Below are 25154 nucleotides of genomic sequence, written 5' to 3'. Positions count from 1 at the left end.
CTAAGCACGGAGGTCGCGGCATCCAACACCGTCCACGGCGGCCGCATTTCGATGGAAGCGAAATGCGACAACACCCGTGCACATAGATTTAGGTGCACGTTAAAAAGCCCCATTGGATTGGATTGGATTGGAGAAACTTTATTTATGCCTGCAGTTGGGCGCTCGCGCGCCCCGACGAGGGCCTACGTCATCCTCGATGTGTCGCATTGCACCACGGCGAGTCCAGATATATTTCTGAACACCAATGGCTAATGCAGCGGGAAAAATTTTACCTTTGTGCTCGCTTGAACTTCTGAAGCCTCTTCCTAACGTTGAAAGCTCGTCTCAAAACGCGGAAAATGGTTTTGATGTCAGTAGCCCATCTGTTCTGCAGAGGAATGTACCGTTTTCTTTACTTGAGTGAGCATAGATCTTGTGCCCAGCACCAAGGCATAAATGTTGACCCAATACAACCCAAGACCCAAAAATAAGCGGTTCGCTGAACCGCTTATTCCACTTGCGCAACACGTCCGAAGAACTCACGAGATACAGTAAGAGTTCAACTCTCGTACAAGCCATCCTTATCCAGGTAACACTGCATTGCGCGCTACATATACAGGGTGTCCAAGCTATCACGCATCGCGGTTTCCTTTTTTTTTTTAAAGATGGGCCATTCTACGCGAAGATAGCCAAATGAATATTGTTCACAGTTTAGCAAAGCAGCCACCATGGAGTAAGTTGTGTTGTTGATTCCATTCAATTCAATCATTAATTGCAATCAGCGATATTTTATTTACTGCTAAGAATGGCGTGCTGTCAACGAAGAAATTCTAGAAAATTGAACGAAACCTAAACCTAGTATGTTTACAGCCAGGGACATTTTGCAGCGTCCTCAAACACGCACCACGGAAGTCAGTGGGCGATCTGTCGCGTTGCGCTGTCGCGGGCGCGGTGCGCCAGATAAAGCGCCACCTCAGCCACTAACTGCTACGGAGCTTGTTTCCGAGCGCAGCCTTTTTGATGGGGGCGAACGGTTAGTCACAAGACATTTTTCGATTTTCGCGTGCTTTCTTTATCATACGGAAAAAAATAACCGGGCAAAATGTACCCGGCTGTAAACATGCCAGTATTAGGTTTCTGTCAATTTATTACAAATTCCTCATTGACAGCACGCCATTCCGAGCAATAAACAAAAGAAATAGGTAATTGCGATGAATTATTAAATTGTGTGGCATCAACAAAATAAATAACTGTCGTGGTGGCTGCTTTACTCAACTGTGTGCAATATACACTTGGCCATCTTTTTCTAAAGAATGCGATCGATTCTAGCTGGGATGCCCTGCATATGCAGCTGTTCCTAGTATGGACATTACAAAATTAGGCTGATGCTCCATCGAGACACCCAGTGCACCATCCACAGTTCATCATCTTACGTTTGCTCTTTGTTATTATTGCTACGGTCTTTGACCCATCCCAATCTCTTTGTGTGGTTTTTTATTAACACTTCACCTTCTTACTTTTCTCTGCAGTTTTCTTTTAAAGTTTTTTTTTTGTAAGACGCTAACCTAACTTTGCAGTTTTATGTTTGAGCTTCATCCACCCTGACACCTTGTCATGTGCGTTGAAGGTCTAGGAATAACCCCTCTTGACGCGAGAACGAGAACCAGCAGACAAAATGCCAAATAAAGAACGTGCGCGTAATGAGGCACTCTGTTATGCCACGTGCATCTTAATTGGCAGCTGGCTGCCCGGCATATGCCGTTTCAAGCAAGGTTTAGTTACCGGATGACATCCCTTAATTAACATCGCATTTCATGTCTTCTTGACACTTCCTCTAATTTTGACGGCAGCGGCTTTAGAGATAAGCTAGCGTTAATTGAGAGATGCGTATTGAAGCGGCCAAGCGCGAAAAGCAAAGAACGCAGGACTGTAAGCCGGAAGCGCGAGCGGCTGAACTTACAACCGAGTTTTATTATTAAAGAGCCGACAATATGCAAGCAAGACATGCCGTAGTGAAGTGCATTTCAGGAAGCGTCCGTATAAACAAGGAATAATACGGACGTCTCTAGACTGTCACCGCTACTGCAGCACAAGAACAAGGCCTGTATGTACAAAAGTGTTCTTACGTCGTACAGCCATTCGTAAGATGAAGTGGCTGACAATCAGGATTTTGGACATATTAGCAAAGGCTGCCGCCGGCCAAATAATAGCTCCTGTTACTATTGAAAACCTTCGTTAATTCGGCCACAGTGCCCCTATACACAAGAATTCTTACGTTACACTTTCAGTAAGAGCGGATGCCAGCCCGTCGCGATATGATATCATTAGCGATGGAGGTCGACAAACAGCACTCGAAAATATTCGTGTCCTCGCCTGCTGATGACCGACTTACAAATTGCAGGTATTTATACGAAAGCGAGAATTCAATTTATGAAATGCTGGGTTTTTACGTGCCAAAACCATAATCTGAATATAAGGCGCACCGTAGGCTCCGAAATAATTTTGACCCCCCCCCCCCTTTTTTTTAACATGCACCTAAATCTAAGCTCACGAGCTCTTTTGCACTTAGACCACAAAGATAGGCGGCTGCGTCGTGTGGGATAGAGCCAGCGATCTCGAGCTCAGCGCAATGTCGTGGCCGTTGGGCTACACGTCGTATCATCGGAAAGCACGAGAAAAGGGTGCTCGTATGTTGCAGCCTCCAAAAACAATTCCCTTTCTGAGATTTAGTGCATCTTTTTATCCCAGCATCTGTTCACGATTTGTAGCCACTGACAAGCTTCCACAGTTCCGAGGAGTAAAAAGCAAGTGGTTCTCATACGACGTAATCAAAGGTTGCATTTATGTTTTTTGAACTGCTCATTAAGACAAACGCCTCGTCATCTTATGCGCACTCTATTGCACTGGCTAGGCTATGGCATGGCTATGGCTATGACTATGGCATGGCTATGGCTAGGCGCCATCGTACGTCTTCGAAGAAGGCGCATGCGCGAAGTGACAGTACCCACTCCACTGCGGTGCCAGTTAGTCACGCCGCGGAAAGGCCCACCATTTCCACGAAGGAAGCAGAAAAGACTCTATCTTTAGAGGAATGGCCTACGCTACCAAGCCACTCCCTTGCGAAGGAACCTCAGAAGGTCGGGGCCCCACCTGATCCTTCTCCGGCCATGGACGATTCACCTAAAACAGACCGCCAAGTCATCTCGGTGCTACGTTCTCTCATGGAGGCCATTCGAGCAATTTTAGTGGACATCGGGACACCCTGTGCTCAAAACGCACTTAAAGTGCTGGACGCCTTAAGCCCAGTGCTTGCATCCCTCAACTAGAAAGATGGCTACCCATACCCCATCCTTCCGGAAAGAAGTCAAGGCTGCGTCCGTCATCCAGTGGAACGCCAGAGGGCTAAAATCACGAATTTCAGATTTTCGTCAGTTTGTGTACACCAATCTGTTTCCCCTCATCGTCATTTGTGAGCCCAACTTGTCGAAATCAATAAGACTGTCAGGATACGAATTTATCATGTCATCAACAAATGGTACATGCAGCAAAATCGTCATCTTTGTTCGTCGTGAACTCACCTATGTTTTGCAACCAATTGCGCCCCACGACGACAATCAATATATATGCATCACAGTTAAAAAGAACAAACTCTTGTTTACTCTCATAGGCGTGTATATATCGCCTTCCTGCAATTTCGATACCAAAAGATTTGCGGATATCTTGAGCGTTTGTCCCGCCCCATGGGTCATCATAGGAGATTTCAATGCACACCATCCAGCATGGGGAAGTACACGGACAAATGCAAGAGGACGAAGATTAGCAAGCATCGCCCACAACTATGGCCTTACTCTCCTGAACGATGGTAGCCCCACCTTTCTTCGAGGCGTGACATATGGCAGCTCCCTCGACCTTGCTTTCGTCTCCAACTCTCTCGCCAGATGTGTGAAGTGGTTTCCAGACATTGAGACACATGGGAGTGACCACATTCCCACCTATCTGAACATCAAAGGCTTGTCGTCTAGATCAGGCTTACGGAATACCATTGGGACGATTCAATGGGCCAACTTCAAATCTGAGATGGAAGATGCCTGCCGCGAGGGCCTACCATCTGGGTTAGAGCAAACGGTTAAAATGACGATGCAAAACGCCACTCGCATGATGACGATCTCTTCCACGCGGAATGACTTCGACATAGAATTACAGCGCCTTCGAGCGCTTCGTCGCCGGACAGAACGTCGATATCGACGTACAAAATCAATTCATGACCTTAGGGCAGCCAGGAGGATGCAAAAGAAGATTCAGCGTCGTATGGATAGATTAGCGTCGGAACGTTGGGCAACGTTTTGCCAGAAACTCGACCCCCGCAAGCCACTGTCTCACATTTGGCAAACGGTGCAAGGTCTGCGTTGCCTTCCGGAACGGCGTTTCCCATTCAATGCGCTACTTCTTTTCCAAGGGCGGCAAGACATCAGACATCAATGTCGCAGAAGACTTTTGTGCGCGGATCGCAGCCCAAGCGACTCGTCCAGATCCTCCAGCCCGAGCTGACGTCCCCCATTCCCATGATTGCCACATGGACCTTCCTTTTACAATGGAGGAGCTCGAAGCGGCTCTAGCTCTCTGCAGGCGCTCATCATCTCCGGGTCCGGATGGTATATCATACCGGGCCTTATGCTATCTCGGAGAGTCCGCACGGATAGAGTTGTTGAGCCTTTACAACTCCTCATGGCAGGAGGGAAATGTTCCTGACGAATGGAAAGTAAGCCGCCTGGTGCCACTCTTAAAGCAGGGCAAATCCCCATTAGAACTCACCTCTTACCGCCCAATAGCGCTGGCCAGCTGTGTAGGAAAGATAATGGAACGGATGATCCTTGGCCGCCTGGAATGGTACCTTGAATACTACAAGATTTATCCGATTTCCATGGCTGGTTTCCGACGTGACCGCTCTTCTATCGACAATGTAGTTGATCTCGTTTCATATGTCCAGCACGAAAAGTTCCGTAAGCGTTTATCTGCAGCTTTATTCTTAGATGTGAAAGGGGCATACGATAACGTATTACATGAGGCCATTCTCGACACCCTTGCGACGGTTGGCCTAGGTGGTCGAGTTTTTTTGTGCATTGCAAGCTCCTATCTGCAAGATCATTCTTTGTGCTAACTGACGATGGCCCAACTACGCGACGCTATACCAGCAGGGGCGTTCCTCAAGGCGGTGCTCTCAGCCCGACGCTATTCAACCTCGCTCTTGTTGGACTTGCTGAGTACTTGCCAACTACCATCAAAATTTCAATATACGCTGACGACATCTGTGTCTGGACTTCGGCAGTCACACGTTCTCAGATACGTGCGCGACTTCAAAGAGCGGCCACTTTGACAGCGAACTACTTGTATAAACAGGGTCTCAGCATATCACCAGAAAAATGCACACTAGTAGCATTTACTCGCAAACCGATGACGCCTTATATCGTCTCAATCAATGGGCGGACCATTTCCTATGTCCAAACCCACAGATTCCTTGGCGTAATTATTGACCGAGACCTCTGTTGGAGCCCGCACGTGGCCTACATGAAACGGCGCCTGACAGCAACTTCCCAGTTGTATAAATACTTGGCAGGAAAGATGTGGGGGATGTCAGTAAACGCAACGCTTAAACTCTACAGAGCTCTCTTTCTCGGTTTTCTAAGATATAGTCTACCTGTACTGACCAACACCTGCAAGACAAATATTCGTGTTCTGCAGGCAGCACAAGCTCAAGCACTCAGAGTCTGCCTTGGTTTGCCCAGATGCACCTCAACAGAGGCAACTCTTGCGATTGCTCGGGACCATCCAATGCGAACTCACATTACGGTAGAAGCCCTGAGAACGCACATAAGACATCTTTCACGTGCCACCTATCACCACCTTGCAGCACTACCTTCAGACAGGCACCAATCATCTTTCTCTAAAACTATCATCAAATACAACGACAAACTTCCATCGGGCTTCACCGCTGCATCTAAACCATCGATACCCCCTTGGTGTCTTATCAGCCCCACAGTCCATCTCAGTGTACCAGGAATCGGAAAAAAGTCTGAACTGTCGTCGCCTGTGCTGAAACAACTGTCTCTGCTTCTTCTGCACGAGATGTACGCGGACAGGTAACACATTTATACCGATGGTTCCACAAACATCCAGTGTTCGTCCGGTGCTGTGGTTGTCCCAGCAAAAGCTATTACCATCAGCTTTAGGACTGACCACCCAACATCATCAACATCTGCTGAACTAGCTGCTCTTCGCGCTGCACTTCGTGTCGTTAATCGGGAGCCACCTCGACAATGGTCAATCTTCAGCGATTCAAAGGCAGCCCTACAATCTGTACTATCAGCTCTGCGTCGCGGGCCATTCGAACAGCTCGTATTCGATATTAGATGCCTACTCCATACATCACAGGAGAAAGGACACCACGTGACGTTTCAGTGGCTGCCAAGTCACTGCGGCGTCAGTGGAAATGAAGACGCCGATAATGCCGCTCGGGCAGCTCTTGAAGACGCACAAGAAGAGGCCATACCACTTTCACGATCCGACGCAGCTAGCAGACTTCGAGTGCTTGTACAGGAGATCACGCTATCTCTATGGTGCACACCAAACAGCCAGACCACCCAGAGCAACCATCAATACCACCTGCCCTCTTTGATGCATCTCTATATGCCAACTGGACTCCGTCGAAGAGAGGCGACTCTGCTTTATCGCTTATGGCTAGGGGTGGCTTTCACTAAATCTTACTCCTTCCGCATTGGAATGGCCGACAACGCTCTCTGTAATGCCTGTATTTGCGAGGAGACGCTGGAACATGTTCTGTGCGACTGTCCTGAATATAATGTTCAGCGACAGTCCCTGGCATCTGTTCTAGCGCGCCTTGACAGTAGACCATTGTCCTTCGACACGATTTTCACATGCCGCCGACAGAAGATATCGCAGGTGAAGGCGACAAAGAGACTACTTCGGTTTTTGAAAGAGACGGGATTGGACAAGCGGCTGTGAGAGTGATGTCGCGTACCATGCCAGATTGTTGGACTCCAACGGACGATGTGTGTGTGCTGTGCTATGTGCTCTCTCTCCCTCTCCCCCTTCCCCATCTTTAATCTCCCCCATCCCTCTCCCATGTGTAGGGTAGCAAACCGGTTACGCTAAACTGGTGAACTTCCCTACCTTTCCTTCTCCACTTTTTCCTTCCTTCCTTCCTTCCTATTGCATTTCATCTTCGTGCACAAACCACATGCTTATTGCAAGTAATACACTGCTGACGGTGCTGCTTAAAACAGCCTCATGCCGCATAATGGACACTCATCTGCCACGACAACCTTGTGAGCCTTTTCGGTGAGGAACACACAACTTCCAGTCCCGCCCATCTGGAATCATTTTCAAATCACGCGAGAAACAACAAGTACACTAAATAACCAAGTCTTCTTTGGTAACCATGATGTACTACTTTACCATACGATGCTAGTGAGGAACATGCACCCTTCGAATGAATTTTTCTGCAGACATGGCTAAGGCCAGAAATCATTATTTTCTTATTTACCTTTTCTTAAACATTTTTGGCTGTATTTAGAATGAAGCAAACTACTTAAACACTGTAACCATATTCACAAATCAGTCCAATTTTTAAGTGTTCTTTGCCATTTGGCTTACTGCTTTCGCTGATAATGTATACAACATCACGATTGGTGCCCGTATGCTATTACGAATAATTCTAGCTAAGAACCCTCTATAGGGTTCTAGCTAAGAAACCTTGAATAACTTTAAGTAAGGCAGACAAAAATTTGATTTTTTAGTCAACCCATGACAATTGATTTTCTCCTTATGATGTGCATAATCGTTACAGTCAAACTGTTTTACTGCATGAAATTACATATACGAACTAGGTGATACCGCAGTTATCACTAAAACCTTCTGCTTTAACTATAGAAACTTACAGATGAAACTCAACAACAGTATTTTCTAGTACAAGATTTAAGCACGTGCTTGTGTTCATAGCCGCTATAGTTCCACTCCATTTGCCGAGAGGAGGCAACGCACGAACCTAACTGACATTTCAGAGAAGACTAACTCGAGGTAAAAAACCTAAACAAAAAAAAACTTAAATTTAAACAAGGCATGTGACCGCTGAAATATTATCCGGTGGGTCGAGCCACCGCTCTTGTGCCGGCGACGCTCACCCGCCTCGTGTGTGGTCCCAAGAGGACCAGGTGTAACAGCTGCGAGCTTAATGCGACAAACGAAGACCCGAAACTTTAGTCATGTGACTGGAGCACTCCCCGTTTCCCATTTTGGCTTGCCGTACCTATTTTGTTCGTGGTTTTATTTTATGTACATGCCTCTTTTTTTTTCAGCCTTGTGTAACGTGTGGCCCATAGCAATCATTTCGTCCATCATCAGCATCCCCAATCTAGAAGAAAAAACAACAGAACGCAGAGATGTTTAAACCAGGGTGACGCCTATGGCTTAGCTTTAATCAGCACCATAATAAATGTATATGCGAAAGATAAAAGAAAATATTCAAAAAGAATGCTTGAGTGAATGCGAAACGAGATAAGGGAGAGGGAAGGGCGTTACCATTGAAAGGTGTAGTGCTGGGACCCGCAAATGTGAGCCAAGCCCGCAATTGCTGACAACACCTTATATCTATATATACCGACGCATTTGTGCAAACGGGGCTCCAACCCGTATAACGAAGAGCAAGAGGATCACGCTGTTGATAGTCATGGCTTGAGAAACAAGCAGGCTGCCTATATAGGCAGTTCATGTGCATGTTTGGAATTTTTATATCTGCACTGCGAGCTTGCGGTGCCTTATTCAAGGCATGTTTGACATGCGTTATTTTTTCATCGAATGCCCTTAAAGGTCAAGTTCTCGAAGGCCAGATTGAGGTTGTCTGCCTCGGTGAGTATTACTCAAGTCACTTTCAAGGCCTGAAGAGCACGGCAGATGCCCAGCTTCTATAGGCAATATGTGGTTTTATGACAACATGGAGTCTGAGATTTGTTGTCTATGGCGCCCTATAAGCTGAGCTGTTCCCGCTCCCCCCTCCTTCCACTTTCAGCAGCAGTCGTTATCTCTCTTCTTCCCTCGATTACTCTTTTCCGAAATTGCTGTTCGCATCGCATGGCCGTGTTGCATGAGCGCTTGGTGCGCCATTATTTCATCGCAGCACGCAATATACTTCGTCCTTGTTCTTGAACCTGAAGCCGCCACCCACACGCATGCGTGTGTGTGCCTGCAGTCTTCTCTATACGTAGGACGATAACGACACTTGGCATCGAATCTCCACCACCCCTCTCACCGTTCTTTCGGCGGGAGTTGTACGGGGACCGAGGGGACAGCATCGCGTGACCTGACGTACGCGGTGACTCATCTGTTCCAGTTTGCTTTGGGAAAGCGAACGGTGAAGCTTGGGTGGAGGGGGCGGGGTAGGGAAGCGGGTGGTATGAGTTCGAATGACTCGCGAGCGGTGTAACGGCAAAGGAAATGCACGAGGCTGCCACGTGTCATTGACTCGAAGATACATTACGCGTCATTTGCACAAGGAGTCAATTATTGGAGGGCCGGTAAAAGATCAATGTGAACACGTGAATCATTAAAGGGGGAACCATCGTCCCGCACGCGGAGCCTGTACCATCACGCACCACCTGGACTTTACATTACGTGATTCGTAGGTGCCCTGCCTGGGAATAATAAATGAAGAGCTTCCACTCCCTATGCTTCCAAAATTGTCACTCCCTATTTTTTTATAGTACACCCACTCCGTGTGTTGCCAAATGGTCACATGTACATTTTGGCCAATCGAATCTTTGCTTCGATTGGCCAAAATTGGCAAACTCAGCGCATTTCTTTAGGAATTGCAAGTGCCCCGGCAGTTTAGACATCCTTTGACAACTTGCAAGTTACACTAATTGACCCAAATTGGCCAAAATTTGTAAACTCGCGCCGTCTTTTTTTTTTTTTCACCAGTGCAAGTGCCCCGGCGTTTTCGAGATCTAGGGACAACTTGCTTGTTACACTATGCTTTAATTTCGCATACGTAGTAGATACTTGCTTCTGTTGCACTCTTGCAGGGGGAGCAAGCTTGGGTACGTTGACAATTCCTGATCTTCTGCCGACCATTTTCGAGTAGCACGTGAGGCTGTCAGCCATACCAAGTTATCCAGCTTTAATTAAACACAGCTTTTCTCTCTCTCCTGATATTCTATGAACCGAGCTCCAAATGAGAAGGTGCAGGAGCAAGAATGGCACGTGCACACAGACTTCTTGCAGAGAATATATACTCCGCCTCACATGTAACCTGTAGCACTGCTTAAAGTACCAGGTGTGTACAGGCAATATCCTAGGGCAGCGGAATACTCGTATATTTGCGGACATAGCTGCCCGATTTCGGCGACGTTGGAGACATGATATTGAACCAGCTCACTTACATCTGACACGTGCAGGCACACATATATAGGACATACGCAGCGCCTATGAGCTCATATTAAAATAACTTTCTGTTCCTCAAGGGGACTGTGAACAATAGTAAATTGTATTCTCGAAACTCACATACGGACTTTTTTAAAATTTGGTGCAACTTAGCTGAAACTCTCCGCATATGCATGGTATTCCGAACCTGAACTCTAACAGCGATATGCCGTTAGGGGTTCATCGACATTTATCACCTAGCACTAGCCTCGCTCTAAAGTCATTACATGCGATTTGCTTCGGTTTTCTACAGTCCTTGTTTTCTTCTTATGATATAAATAATATAGTGCGAAGCATTCATTGCCAACTTCAAGCGTTTTGAGTGTACCTATCTACTTTCTATCTATCCGGTCTCCTACGTCGTGATGCCGTCGTGGTCGGGTCTTTAACTGGGTATATCAGAATACTCATGGGCGCTTGACATGCGTCATGACGTCAATGCATTGGCACATGTGCCATGGCATAATCGGTCATGACATGAATGGTATGAAGGACATGGTGCCGTCGTGGTCGTTTCTTTGACTCGATATACATCAGGGTAGGATTAACATGCGTGCATGACTTCACATGAATGCTATAGCTTTCTTGACATGTCATGTGCGTCGCTACATGAATGACAAGACATGCATACGCATCTCAAGTCATGACATTAATGACATGACATGCTTGCCATGCCATGCATGTCATGACAAATTGTAGGAATGACATGATGCCATCGTGGTCGTTTCTTAAACATGACATATGTCAGGATACATGCATTAGCTAGCATATATGACCCGAAGTAGATGTCATGACATGAATGACGCGTGTGTTACGACATTAATAACGTAGATTGCATGACATGTCATGATATCAATGACATCACGTGCTTGTGATGGCACGCATGTGGTGGTATAAACAATAGGAATGACAAGATGCCCTCGTAGCAGTTTCCTTAACTCGATTTATATATATCAATATGTATGACATGACATGCGTCCCTGACCTGATTTGAGTGATATGACTAAAATGTCATGACATGAATTATATGAATTACACGACATGTCATGTACATCATGACACGAAAGACAAGACATGCCGAGCAAGTCATACCGTGCGTGTCAGGTAATTTCATTCAGGTAATGGATATCTTGATACATGCCTTGTTAAACAATGGACCTTACATGAATGACAATGGGTTCATGACATCATTCTCATAAATCAGATGACATGACATTAGTGGATTGAATGACATGGCATGCATTTCTTTAACTGCATGCCTTCTGGGTATTCGTGTTATGACACGCATGTCCTAACGCGATTGGCATGAATGCCATGAATGAATATCATGGCTTGTTTGTATGTCAAGCCATGACATGACTCCCATGAATGTCACAACATGCATAATGAAACTGCCATAAATTTATTCCATGCATGCATGCATGGCATTATTGCCATGACAAGAACTCGTCTATATATATCTATCTATATGTTCGTCTATATGCTCGTATATATGCTCGTCTTCGCGATGCCGTGATAGTCATTGCATCGTCATTCCATCTTCGTAATCCGACGCTCACTCTCCGTAATCTTCGTAATCCGACGCTCACCCTTCTTGTTATACCAGGCCACTTAATCAAACATCGAGGTCTGCTGCACCGAATTTCACTATGGCAGCGTCGTCACGGCTTCGCCAATGCGGGCAGTGCAGGACGCCACTCTTCGGCATGTTTAATGAGGTCTCGAGCTTGAGGTTGTGCTACAGCTTGGCCATTAAATCACCCGTTTGTGTTCTCCAAGTGACACCACAGTGCTGTGCCCTTCGTGAGGATTTAGTTTCTGCGTTTCTTACCCACCTCGCACCTCCCTGCCGCTCGTTCAGAGGGATTCGATCGTTGGATCGTCGGTACCGTCCTCGTTGTCTTGCTGCTGTCGTCACCGGCACACACTCTAGCATTAAACACACACACACACACATACACACACACAGACAGACACACACACACACACACACACACACACACACACGCGCGCGCGCACGCACGCACGCACACAAGTACGGGATTTGCACAAACACATTGGCCAATCCGGTAACGCTTTGCGGAACACCAAAGAATGCTGCAGAGCCAGCCGTCTGCAAACTGCTCCACACAATGTCGATTCCTACAGAGCTTGGTGTTACCAGCGCAAAACGTAGACGAGAAGAGAAGACGACACCCCAAGCGCTGACTTTCAACACGTTTATTTGAAAGAACCACGGCTTCTTATACCATTGCCCACACGCGTCGCAGTCACGTGATTGCACATCATGGGAAATACGCACTTTACAACGCACATGGTATCAGAAGCCGTGTTTCTTTTAAATAAATGTTGTTGAAAGTCAGTGCTTGTGGTGTCATCTTCTCGTCTCGTGTCCCGTCTATGTTTCGCGCTGTTAACACCAGGATGGAAAACCAACAAGCCCAAGCCGCTATTGTAGCGTTGGACTTGCAGAACTTTTTTTATCATTTTATTCGCTTGCCGCAGAAAGTCACACCCTACGAAAAGGTCGTAATCATAACTCAATCTTTCTTACGCCACAAAGAAAATATCAGTACATATGTCTTTATCTATCCGCTTTCCCTTTTGTATGTAGTCCAACTTACATGCTTTTCCCTTGCCGTGCTATACACGTGTTCGTGGGTCCTTTGTACTCATGCTTTTTATGGCAGTATTCTGACGGGCTTTCTCGAAATGGAAATATTTCCACGCGCCTTGTGTATCATTAATGTTCCTTGTTTTCTTTTTTGCGTCTATACTGAATCATGTTGCTGTCATGTGTCTCTTTCATGGCAGTATTAACCGTCAATGTGTTATTGGTAAGTCCCCACGGCTTTGCACTCTGACATGATCGCGACAAAGACGAGGCCTCTTGTCGAAATGCTGGCTCCAGGGATATTCTTTGTTTGAACACTGTTGATCACTATCGCAGTAGAATAAGACAAAAGAAGTTCAAAATATCACCTACCCTTGTTCAAGATAGTGCCCACGGAATCTCCTTGAATAATCACGTGCAAGAACAAAGGATCAACGAGAAGATCCTCATGCCGGCAACTGGCTTGTGTTGAATCTCGCGACCACATTTACAGCGCAGTCATTGCAACGCACTGGTCTTGTCAAAGACAGCGTTTTACAACATGTAAAAACACACACACACACAAAGCGGGTGCGTGCGTGCGTGCGTGCGTGCGTGCGTGCGTGCGTGCGTGCGTGCGTGCGTGCGTGCGTGCGTGGGTAAAATACAGAAACGTCCATGTCCCATGCATTGGAGGCACGTTAATGTTCTCCTGGTGGCCAAAATTAATCCGGTAATCCGGAGTACCCCGCTACGACGTGCACGTAAAGCACGTAAAACCCCAGAATCGAAGCAGATTATGTTTGTTGCTTTTTCAGTTTCTCGGTGGAACTGGTCTTTGGTATGCAACCTTTAACTGAATGTAGCACGACGCTACGAAGGAAGCGGGTTTTTCAGAAGAAAAACTTCGCAGCTGAGAAAAAATTCGTCCAGGCCCGGAATGGCATCTGTGAAGTCTTGTTTCTGAGAAAAGCCTATGGGTTTCCTTCGCATCTTCGTGCTACCTTCGGCTGGATGACAATCTTCCCTTTCGTTATGCTTCAGCCACCTTGCGGGATTCTGCGTAACTGGTTTGCCACCTCTTAGGTGCATCTGTTTTTTTTTCTTTACGATATTGGAATACCCATGGGATCTGTAATTCAAGCGTCGCCATGAATGACCGAGATAACTCACCGATCATTTACATGATTCAATCAATGCCATCCATAAAAGGTGTGGCTCGATAACTACAGATGCTAAAAGATATTGTCAACCCACAGCTTTATTTTTTTTCTTTTGTTATATAGCTGATTTACAGTACCACAAATAGTCATCATTAGCCTTGCTTGACACCGAGAAAGTAACTTTACCATTTGGTTATTACAAAAGCATCTCTGCGGTGATTATCGGGCTTCTATACAGCGACGTCAAGATTACTGCTGTATCACGCTGATATAGTTCTAAACAACCGAGCGGCTGTTTTTACAGCCTCAAGGAAGCACCAAAGCTTTTCTAACACTCAATTATCTGAATATGAAGATGTGCATGGGACCTGCCCGACAAACGAAATCGCTTTAAGCATAATCTTCAAATGTGTTTCTGGAAGACGAGCCCCGGTAAAAGCTGTAACCAAATATAGGTTTTAGAAAGTTTGGTGTTCTTAAGTGAAGTGGAAAAAATAAAACGGAAGAACCTTCTGAAGTCCTCGATTTGTCGAAGAATAGAGGGTCACTTGTAAAATAAGAAGTAGGCCTCTGGACAGGCCTTTCAAGAAATGATTATGTTTATACCTATTTAACGTAAAATATTGGTGCTACAATAACTGCAGAACGGACCGCCTCCAAAGCGTCGCAAGCATAAAGAGAGTGCCCTCATAAGAGAGCAATGTTTGCACTGGATTCATCAAGTGACACAGCTCATTACGCCTACAGATCTGTCTCTATAGAAGCGGCACGGTCCATTAGGCAGCACTTGTGTCCATCTTGCCAGTTGGCCAACCGTCCAGCCAAACCTACAAGCTAGCCGCTGCGCAGCCTACCAAAATAAGAAGAAAGGAAAAATAAAAAGGGGGAGGGCTACTGCCGTGTGGTCCTGCAGCCTGCGATAAAGCAGGCTGATTCATGGCGCACTCCGTGCACTCCTCTTCTGACTCTAGTTTCCTTAATATCTCGTATTTTGTCGCTATTCATTCTCTCCTTCCGGTTGGACTACCTTTCCCACCTATAAGTGCTTCGCCTTCATAAACCTCGAGGGCTTTCCTTTGCTCCATCGAGTGTCCCAGGTGCGGCACGTGCCCGAACCCGAGGCCTTTGGCAAGGCCCAATGCGGGAACCACTGCGTCCGTTGTGCTTTGTCGACTCATTTGTTGTTTCGCAAGGCTTATCTTCGCTACAGGCGCTTCGCCGGTTCCCTCGCCTCAACCTGCCTGCCTCTCCCGCGCTATCCTCGCATGTCGCTCTTACTGCATTTGTCCTTTTCCTTGCGCGCTTCCAACCGGTCTCTCGATCACGACTGTGCACCGTCAGCGGAGTCCCGGTGGAGCATGGCTGGGGGAACGAAAAGAAAGATAAATAAAAATTTAGCGTTCTTTTGATTTGATCGCCGCCGACGCGCCATTTATTTCCCGAGTAAATTGTGCTGCCATAAGGAGATTGGACGTCGCTTCGCTGTTGTGCGGTTTGACCGCTCAGTCTGTATAAGGGGGCCACAAGGGTGAGTTTTCTGTAGGGAGGAGGAGAAGCTACCGTGGGAAGGGAACTGGTGCCGTAGGCAAGGTCTTGCAGCTGCAGATCTACGAAGCGGTCTCTGCGGGTCGATCATGCACCTCCACAATGGCACCCGCGCTTCTGTCTTTCTTTCTTTGTGATGTAACCTGCCCTCGATAAAAGCAGGAAACGAAAAACAAAATGAAGACGTTCAGAGAGCCCGCGCTACTCACAAAGTGGGGACTGACAAACATAACATGAACCTTAAAACAGAGCACAAGGCACGAATGGTTTCGGCCCAGGTTTAGCCGCCTGTGTGAGCGATTGCACGCCGTGCGGTCACAGCGCAGACGTTATTAGTTTAACCTCAAATAGCAATTGCTGACGTCCTCCTGCTGTAGTTATCAATTTTGGTGGAGAGCATAGTCTTTTTGTCGATACGAGTATGTGTGGGGCGCTCTTATTTCGCATTCGTCATCGAATTTTTGCACTTGCTGCTGCGGTAGTAGTAGTAGTATAAAACTTTTATTTAAAAAAAGAAAAAAAATCACATTCAAGTCCAGTGGATGGGTCCCTCAGTCCAGGGCCCCACTGGCGATCGCGGCACGCCGGGCTTGGTCGAGAAGGGCCAATTGGTCCTCCCGCACCGTGCTGAGTAGCGCTACATTTCTCGCAGCGTTCCACCTCCCCAGGTCTGCTTGCCCATCAACGCTGATTCCACATCCCCCGGTCTCTTTTCCCATCAACCCTGAGCGCTTCGCAGCTTGCGTCTTGCTCAGCGTTTAACCTTTGAGATACGCAAGCTCCGTTGACGTGGTCAGGATCTGCAAATCGTCCGTTTAATCTGTCCCTTTGAGTGACCCCTCACTCACGTTTTTCGGGAACGGTGACCTCGTGCATATCCCCTAGGGCTTGCTTTTCTTCTGGACGGCAGCTGTTATTACGGCTGTTATGAAATCCCCACAGTCTTGTGCGTACTTCACCCACTACTACTTTTTATTTACTAGACACTTATTTGAGACTTCGCCTGCCCACCAGGGCTCCCCTGTCTCAAAACAACTTTATTGTGTCGCACGAGGTTTGACTTCTTCTTTACAAAATGCGTATTAATTTCTCATTGCAGTGGCCAACAGTGTCACATACAATTTTCGCGGACCTGATGAGACAATAGAGCCCATTCTTTCCCAATGCTTATCATTCTACGCTCAATTATGTGCTCTGCGATCTATTCTAAACCACTCGGATGGCAGACTGCTGGCGGAGAAAAAGGGCATTTGCCTAGGTATCCTTGCGTGTCCAAAGCCGGAAAAGCCCTATTACCTTTCTTGAAGACTACTGTACTGTATACGAACGCTTGTGACTGTCAGCGAGCATTCCTCTGCGAATGTGTTACCGCTGGCTGCCTCTTTGTAATTTTGCTTCTCTTTCATTTTTCTTATCTATCTTTCTGGTTTCAACAGCTCTAATTGTAGGATAGCCAATGGGGCATGGTCTTGCTTATCTACTCTGCCTTTTCTCCTTCTTCGTCTCTCTCTTTTTTCCTAAAAAAATGACGGCAATACCAAAGACCCTTATGCGTTGACATCCAGTGCCCTCAGAAATAATCGCAAACAGGCATTATAAGAAATCGTAGCAGCCTACATAAAGATATCTACGCAAGTCGGCAAACTCACTCATGAGTCGATTCACTCAGACTCAATAAGAGTCACTCAGACTCAGACCTACTCGTGAGTGTGAGTCTCAATGAGCCCGGGTAAATGCAATTGTGGAGAGTCTGAGGAGGGGGGGGGGGGGACGCCTAGCTGAGTCGAATCCTGCCGAATCTGACTGAGTCCAGCTGAGTAGCATTTTAGTGAGTGTCATTTCGGGTGAGGCCATGACCAAAAACAATATATTTTGTCGGTGAACTTGAGTGAGTTCCGTTTCTTTTGCTGACTTAAGCCTGCGAATGAAACCTGTCGTATCGTTGTAACCCAAAGTCATAGTTAACCCTGATAGAGTTTTCTGGCGTTATCACCGTTAGCTACTGTCCGCCGGCATGATTACGCAGGTGCTTTGTCTAAGCGTTACCCTGCCCACAAACCTAAGGCGAGCGCTACACTATGGCGAGTGACACAATACCACCTTCACGCTAGTCCGCATAAATGTGTACCGTGTGTTCAAAATTAAGCTTCATGGTTTTCCTAAAATTAGGCACTGGGAGGCACGCGAGAACCACCTGTGCAAATAAGTTATGCGGCCAGGGGGACACAAAGTGACATGATAATTCTCGCTGTCAGCAGCCCAATGAACTAAAATTCAGTAATTAACTTTTTTGCTGACTACATTAAGTGGGCGCATTTGTACTGAAATGTTAGAGGCAGCCATGTTTCTACACAGTATCAGTTGGAAGAATTCTTCTAGCGTGTCTGTGCTCCGAGATATCCGACTATACATATATATATATATATATATATATATATATATATATATATATATATATATATATATATATATATATATATATATATATCGTCATCCGACAGCACTGTATCTTCTCAGCGAATGCCCCGGGCGTGTGAGGCCATCTTTGTCCAGCCGCCCAGACGATGGCATCTCGGCCGCCATTATCAAAGCCTACTGCAGTATCTTTATACCAGTGCTGACATCAATCTTTCTTAACTGCCTGAACAATTCTACTTTTCCGCGTGCCTGTAAAGCCACTCTTGTTTTTTTTCTGTCTTCAAAATCGGGCCACAGAACGGATGTCGCGAGCTCTCGGCCAATTTCTCTTCTCTCTGCAATTTCCAAGCTTTCCTACTTAGAAAAACACAGTGTCCTCTTGTTTATTGTAAAAAAATGTCCTTGTTCCAAATCAGCATCGATTTCTTTATGATTGCTCCATGACCACCAACCTTGTCAGCAACATGATGCAGGTTTCTACGCTCGTCACCAAAAGGGAGCAAGGTGATGGTGTGTGCTACGAAATCTCCAAACAGTTTGACGTAGTAAGTCATCCACTACCACTCCAGAATCTTGCGCACTACAGCGTTGAAGCTGCTATTGTAGCTCTACTACGCAGCTGGCACCTGGATAAGTCCTGCTTCATGAGCGTCAATGATAAATCTTCTTTTGTGTATAGATGCAGTATCGAGTGGTGCACCCAAAGTTTCCATGTTAGGTCCACTTCGCTTCTTAATTTTCCTCATTAGTGTTTTCTCAGGAATTGAGAGGTATTCATTTCTCTTTTTTACGTGGACGATGTCAAAATATGTTAGGAGATACACGGTATTGAGGACTGCCGCGCTCTGTAGTTCGACCTAACCTCCCTTTCTGAATGGTGCCGAATAAGTGGGCCCACTCTAAATTCACCTAACAGCATGAATGTTTAAAAAAATTAAATTATGGGGTTTAACGTGCCAAAACCACTTTCTGATTATGAGGCACGCCGTAGTGCAGGACTCCGGAAATTTCGACCACCCGAGGTTCTTTAACGTGCACCTAAATCTAAGTACCAGCATAAATGTCATGCTCGCATAAAACCAATATTTTTTCTACTTAACGTAAAGGGCCGACCAGGGTTGATGAAGTAAGCGATACCGATGTGCTTTCTGATGGTACGTTAAGCTTCTCAGCCCACTTTTAACGCATAGCATCAATGAGGCAAGCGCGCACTCGGTTCCGTACCATAGATTTCGCTCCCTCCACTGCCCTTCCTCAAATAGTTTGCACCCATCTGTCTCACGTTCCTTGAACACGCCTCAGTGGAGTGGTACGGCACAAGCGAATCAAATTGCGTACTAGTTGAGCACGTACATAAAAAGTTCATGAGTATATGTATAAGAATCGTTGTCAGACCTCGCGCACCAACTGCATTTCAAGTTTGAATAATTATCCTACACTTCCGTCACTGAGCTGCAGACGTAGCCACACCGACGTGTGCTTTATACATGCAATTATTGATGGAATCATTGCATGCACTGATCAACTAACCTCTGTTTCACTGCGGTTTCTGCAGAATATACCAGGGAACGTACACACTTCCACGTTCCTACCTCTTTCCGCAGAAGCTCGCCTCTCTACAGAATGTCAAGACTATTCAACTGTCATTTTCTCCTTGTTCATACCTTTCAAAGTGTGTTTACTTCTTGCCATTCTGAGGTTTGCACTTTTTTCTTGAGCGTTCTTTCTAGGCGCAATCCTCTTCTGTTTTCTGATAGTTTCTCTCTCCTTCCGTATATGTATATCTATATTGCATGTAATGTTGTATTATTGCATGACTACTGCTTATTCTGATCTTCTTTTTTGTTGTTTCACATTGTATTTTTATCCTGTAATCTCTCACAGTAACAGTTTTACGTTTTCTCTTTAATTTATTACTAAGTTTTGCTGTAAGGCAGCAGTCAGACTTGTTGTTCAGCACTCAGCAACGTTGTTCCTTGGCACGCACAAAAATAATTGATTGATTGATTGATTGATTGATTGATTGATTGATTGATTGATTGATTTTTTTTTGTTTGGAAACGCAGAGAAAATGAAAGTAAGGAGGAGGCTGGTAACTAAGCAATACAAAACGAAACGAAACTTGTACCAGAAGGAGCACACCGCCTGCCTAATCTTCACGAAGGAGGGGACGACAAATAACGTCAGAAAGTATGGAGAAGATAAAAAAAAATAGATTTTTTGTATAGCAAGAAGCAACAACAACAAAAAAAGGTTGATGAAAAAGCGATAGGTGGCTACTGTAGTGATTAGCTATGTGTCAGCTGGGCCAGCTAAACATAAGCTTATCACCACTTCCTTATAAATCAAGGCGGAGTCAGAGAATGATAGGGATGCCGCCACTGACACGGAGATTAATGAGCCCAGTTCTCTCTCCTCTTCCTGCTCCAGCGCAAGACCTGGGGTGTCGTGTGCATGCCCATGAACGGTTGGGCTGTTTTACTGGCTTTCTGTGTTGCTGCGCGAAGAAAAAGGAAAGGCGGTATAGCACGAGCTCACTGACAGACTGTAGGCCATGATGTTGTATACCTATACGTGGACTCTAACGATGACTACTTCAGCTCTATTTAACTGACCCCATCCCCGCATAACTGAAAAGCAAGATCTCTCCAAACAATCGCCTTATATTTTCGTTTTGATTCTGCTGCCTGTGGATACATAAATAACACACGCACCAATTCTCCCCGTGGAAGACCATGACGAGAGTGCGCGTGGTTTTCCTCAACGAAAGAAAAAATGCAAGTGCATAAGCAAATCACTGATATAATTTAGTCTCGGTGTTTTCTTGCTTCCTTGATAAGCACTTCAGCGTTCCTCAATTATGACATCATGACCTTCCCCGAAAGAACACCATTTCGCAACGTAATTGGGGTTAGAAACGACAGCACTGTGTGCTCCCACTTATCGCCATTGGTAACCTCTATTTTAGCTCGCTCAAAGATATATTTAGGGTGTATCAGCATAGCGGCTATCTTCACTAGCTTTATCTTACTATTTTCCGAAAAAGTATGTATCTTCTCCCAATGCTTTCACAGCGGCCTCAACGGCTTCAGCATTGTGCGCCGTTGAAGCAGGTAGCACGAGTGGGAACAGAGGAGTAAGACGTGCCTTCAAAGAGTACTTTGCAGAATGCCTCTTCATGCATATAGGTATGTACAAGGTGGAAACGGTCAATACTCGAAGCTACAAGCGCAGGCCATATGGGATGCTTCCCGGAAAATACGGAGTCGGTACACGTGCGCATCTCCGTGGCCCTGCTCCGTTGCGGGCCAAGAATTAAATTTTTCAGTTTTACTCACCGACACCACGATCAGATTATGAGGTACGACGTACTGGGGTACTCCGGAATAAATTTGACCAGCCGGTGTTCTGTAACGTGCACCTACACACGCATGCTTTTTGCATTCTGCCCCCATGAATATGCCAACCCGCCACCGAACCTGATTGAACCCGCGACGACCTTGAGCTTAGTAGTGCAGTGTCACGGTCACTAAGATACCGATGGGGGTCTTAGGGACAGAGATAGCGGACGCTGTAAACTATTGCCACGTTAAAACTGAAAGATTTAAGGTGATATATATACACACAAAAAAGGATAACAGATAGATAAGAGACAGTTTAAGAATATGCAGCATACATGACTGCCTGGAAAGGCAATGTGAGCGTCCGTGCTCCCACGGAGCTTGTCGCTGGCTTTCCATATTGAAGTGCGTGTGTATTGACACGTGTACAGTCGACGTCACCCTTGTGTAGAGCGCGGGAACGGCGGCCGCTTGGCCGCTCCGCCGCCAGACAACGACCTCTGACCACAGCTAATGAGCTCGAGATAAGAAGTGTCCGGGCACGCGCGGTCGACGCATATAATCTAAGGCCCAGACACTCGCTGGCTGGCTGTGGAGTGCCCCGGCGGCCGCCGTTCCCGCGCTCTACACAAGGGTGACGCCGACTGTACTTGTTTATCTTTCTCGGTTGATCGCTTTTTACCAGATAACAAATAAATCTTAAGCCTTATCGCTTAGCACAAGATGCGCCTGCATGTGTCGAAAGTTCCTCGAATGTTATTGATGGTTCTATCCGTTGCCTGGTTGTTTTCGCATCTTGTGTAATCTGATTGTATGCACGAAGCCAATTGTGTCGAATCGAATCGAATCCCCCTCGACTTGAGAGTGCCTGTCGCCTCTTGTCAGCCAATTAGATAAGATAGGCCGCTCAGTGTAGGCAGTGTTATTCGTTTTTCAAGCAAACAAAAGTGACCTCCTGTGAACGAGGAGAGTGTTTTATTGGTCTGTTCAGACAACGTGCTGCGGGTGACCGCCCGATGCTCGCGTTGGTGGTTACACAAATTTGACGTCCGGAGATTGGAATAAAAACATATTGGAATAGTTTTACGTTATAGGGTCTTTGGTATAATCGGTTTGTTCGTACAGTGCGAACATGCCGCACTCGCAGTTACACCGAACTCAACGTAGAGATGTCAAAATAGATGTAGTAAACCAAGAATGCGCTCATGGGGTGCAGCCCTTTCCTAAAGATATTTCCGCCGTAAGCGGCACCTATTTGGGACTCAGTGTAGTGACTGATGCAAGGTAAGGTTTTCTTGAAGAGCAATATATATATATATATATATATATATATATATATATATATATATATATATATATATATATATATATATATATATATATATATATATATATATATATATACCATTGTCGCTATTTTACGTTTTTTGTCTTTGGAGGGAGAGAGACGGCAGAGTGAAAGAGAGCAGAAGCAGCAGCGCATAACGTTTCGAGAAGGCGGTGCGCTATTAAAATATGGGTGATGTACGCGACTTGCCTGGCTTCCACGGTAAGTGAGAAGTAGGAACGTACATGCGGAGATCGCTCCAGAACTGTAATTACCCTAATTCGTTTCGTTTCGTTCCGACTATCTTTTTAAATGGTGATACTCGCTTCTTTCAGTCGACAGCATGCATGTCGAGGATCAAGCAGCAATACGAGGTGTGTGTCCTTATTCTAGACCCTTCACGAGTCTCACGCAGGTATTTATTGGTATATAGCCTGCCGCATAAGAGCAGGGATGATAACTAATTCACCAAATAAGTTTTAAAAAGAAAGGAAACAAACAAACAAATAGTGTGGCATGTTTATCGTACAGTCTGAGCAAGCCGGCAGCGTTACAGTTTACGTGATGCTGTGCACGTTTCACTACGATTGCAGATCAACCGAACCAAAATAATTCAACGACCTCTTTTGGATGGTTCAGCCATTATCTGCATGATGATTCCTTCAAAGTTCTGCGTGCAGGTACGGGTAATGAAGCCATCTATAGTATATGATATGCGAAGCTCAAAAGAGGTACTCACTCTAACTCCTTGTCTCACGCGTACCTGCATGAAAGGTTGTTTCATCCTTGCTTGCTGGCTATTTCACTCCCTGTAGGTAATTTGGCTCGAAAGCTCATTTTTCGTATATTGCAGGACTTCAGAAAAAGAGAGGTCAGAGCAGTCAATGCTGTGGGAGGAAGACGAACGAAAAGGACAACCTGTGAGACCGAACCAAGTTAGCCTTATGGAATGGCTGTTGTTTTACATGTCAGAAGAACTGCGTTGAAAGATTGCGAGTCAGCCATTTTTGCCTGATTTATTTAATTGCTCATGCTATGCCGTTGAGCTGCTCAGCACGAGGTCATGGGTGCGATTTCCAGCCGCGGTCACTGCCTTCCGACGGCACCGAATTGCGACAACGCTCGTGTACCATGCTCTGAGTGCAAGTTAAAGAACCACATTTGGTTTTTTTTAACCTTCTTCAAGCTAACCGACAATTAACATTAAAAAAAAACACAGCTGCGATTTTTTAGTTTAAGTAGTGAGATAGTGAGATAACGAAAAAATGGGTCATGTCACACATGAAAATAGAGATGGCGCGGCCGTCGAGGCTGGTATTGTATTGGTGCAATTTTCTACCTTTAGGTTCAACGAATACAATTCACCGGACGTTAATTTCGCATGTATTGTTCAAGAAACGCACATCAATTAAGACTGATAGACAATATTTTTATTGCTGCTTTATCCTGTCTGGGACTATGTCTCCTATATAGACGCAGCACGCAATCCCACAGGGCTGACTAAAAGGCAGGTCTTGCTTCCATGCAATTTATGCAAACAAAGTGGTGAAATAATCTGCACAATGCCAGAACCGTTCAATCAACCAAGTATTTTACTTTTTGTGCGCAAACAAACAGGGACGAAGAATAGGGGCAACACAAGGACGAGCGCTTGTCCTGTTTGTTTGCGTCCCTGTTTGTTTGCGCACAAAAAGTATCAATATGAATATGTTCCAACTAGGCCGACTCGCAGTTATGCTTCAAGTATTTTACTTTGAGATTTACAGTGCCTGGAATAGCAGTGTTCACTGAGCCTTTCAGGTTTTTTGCAGGCACGTGCATGGTAAGTTATCTCCTCGCTATGAATATTTCGTATAGCTTATGCCTGAAAAGTCATTTCCCCGGCGGCAAATTTCGCCTCAAATCGGCATCCAAGTAAGTGATAGCGTATAAATCGGCGAAATGCTCCTCTGCAGCCATCGTTTTACCGTGCTGGCCTCCATTTATTTGTCTTTGCGGTAGTTGGAACTCAGTTCAACCACGATGAGGCAAAGACAGAATCGCGTGGAATAAACTCATTATGTTTCGCAATGAAATGAATGGTCATTCCTTCTAGGTTCGAGATTGTACTCACGGTGCACGGGCTGAACATTTCACTATACTTTCTTTCTTATTTTTTTCTTATAAAGTAGAACTGGAAGTGCACTATAGCTATGGATGCGCAAGGCACCAATAAAGTGCGACGCTGTTACCATCGTGACGCAAATATTAACGTAACGGCAACTGCTCTTTTCTGTACAAGACTTCGCGAACGCCAG

At 45.8% G+C, this 25154-nt stretch overlaps 1 protein-coding gene across 1 annotated transcript in view; it reads left to right on the top strand.

The window, feature by feature from the left end:
• The window catches only part of LOC135901743 (neural cell adhesion molecule 1-like), a 723087-nt gene that overhangs the window by 245009 nt on the left and 452924 nt on the right, over window positions 1-25154 (top strand). The gene's annotated exons all lie outside the window — the stretch shown is intronic.

Source organism: Dermacentor albipictus, chromosome 1 (genome assembly GCF_038994185.2).
Source record: "Dermacentor albipictus isolate Rhodes 1998 colony chromosome 1, USDA_Dalb.pri_finalv2, whole genome shotgun sequence".
NCBI classification, from domain to species: Eukaryota; Metazoa; Arthropoda; class Arachnida; order Ixodida; family Ixodidae; genus Dermacentor; species Dermacentor albipictus.
This window is presented reverse-complemented; position numbering and strand designations above follow the sequence as displayed.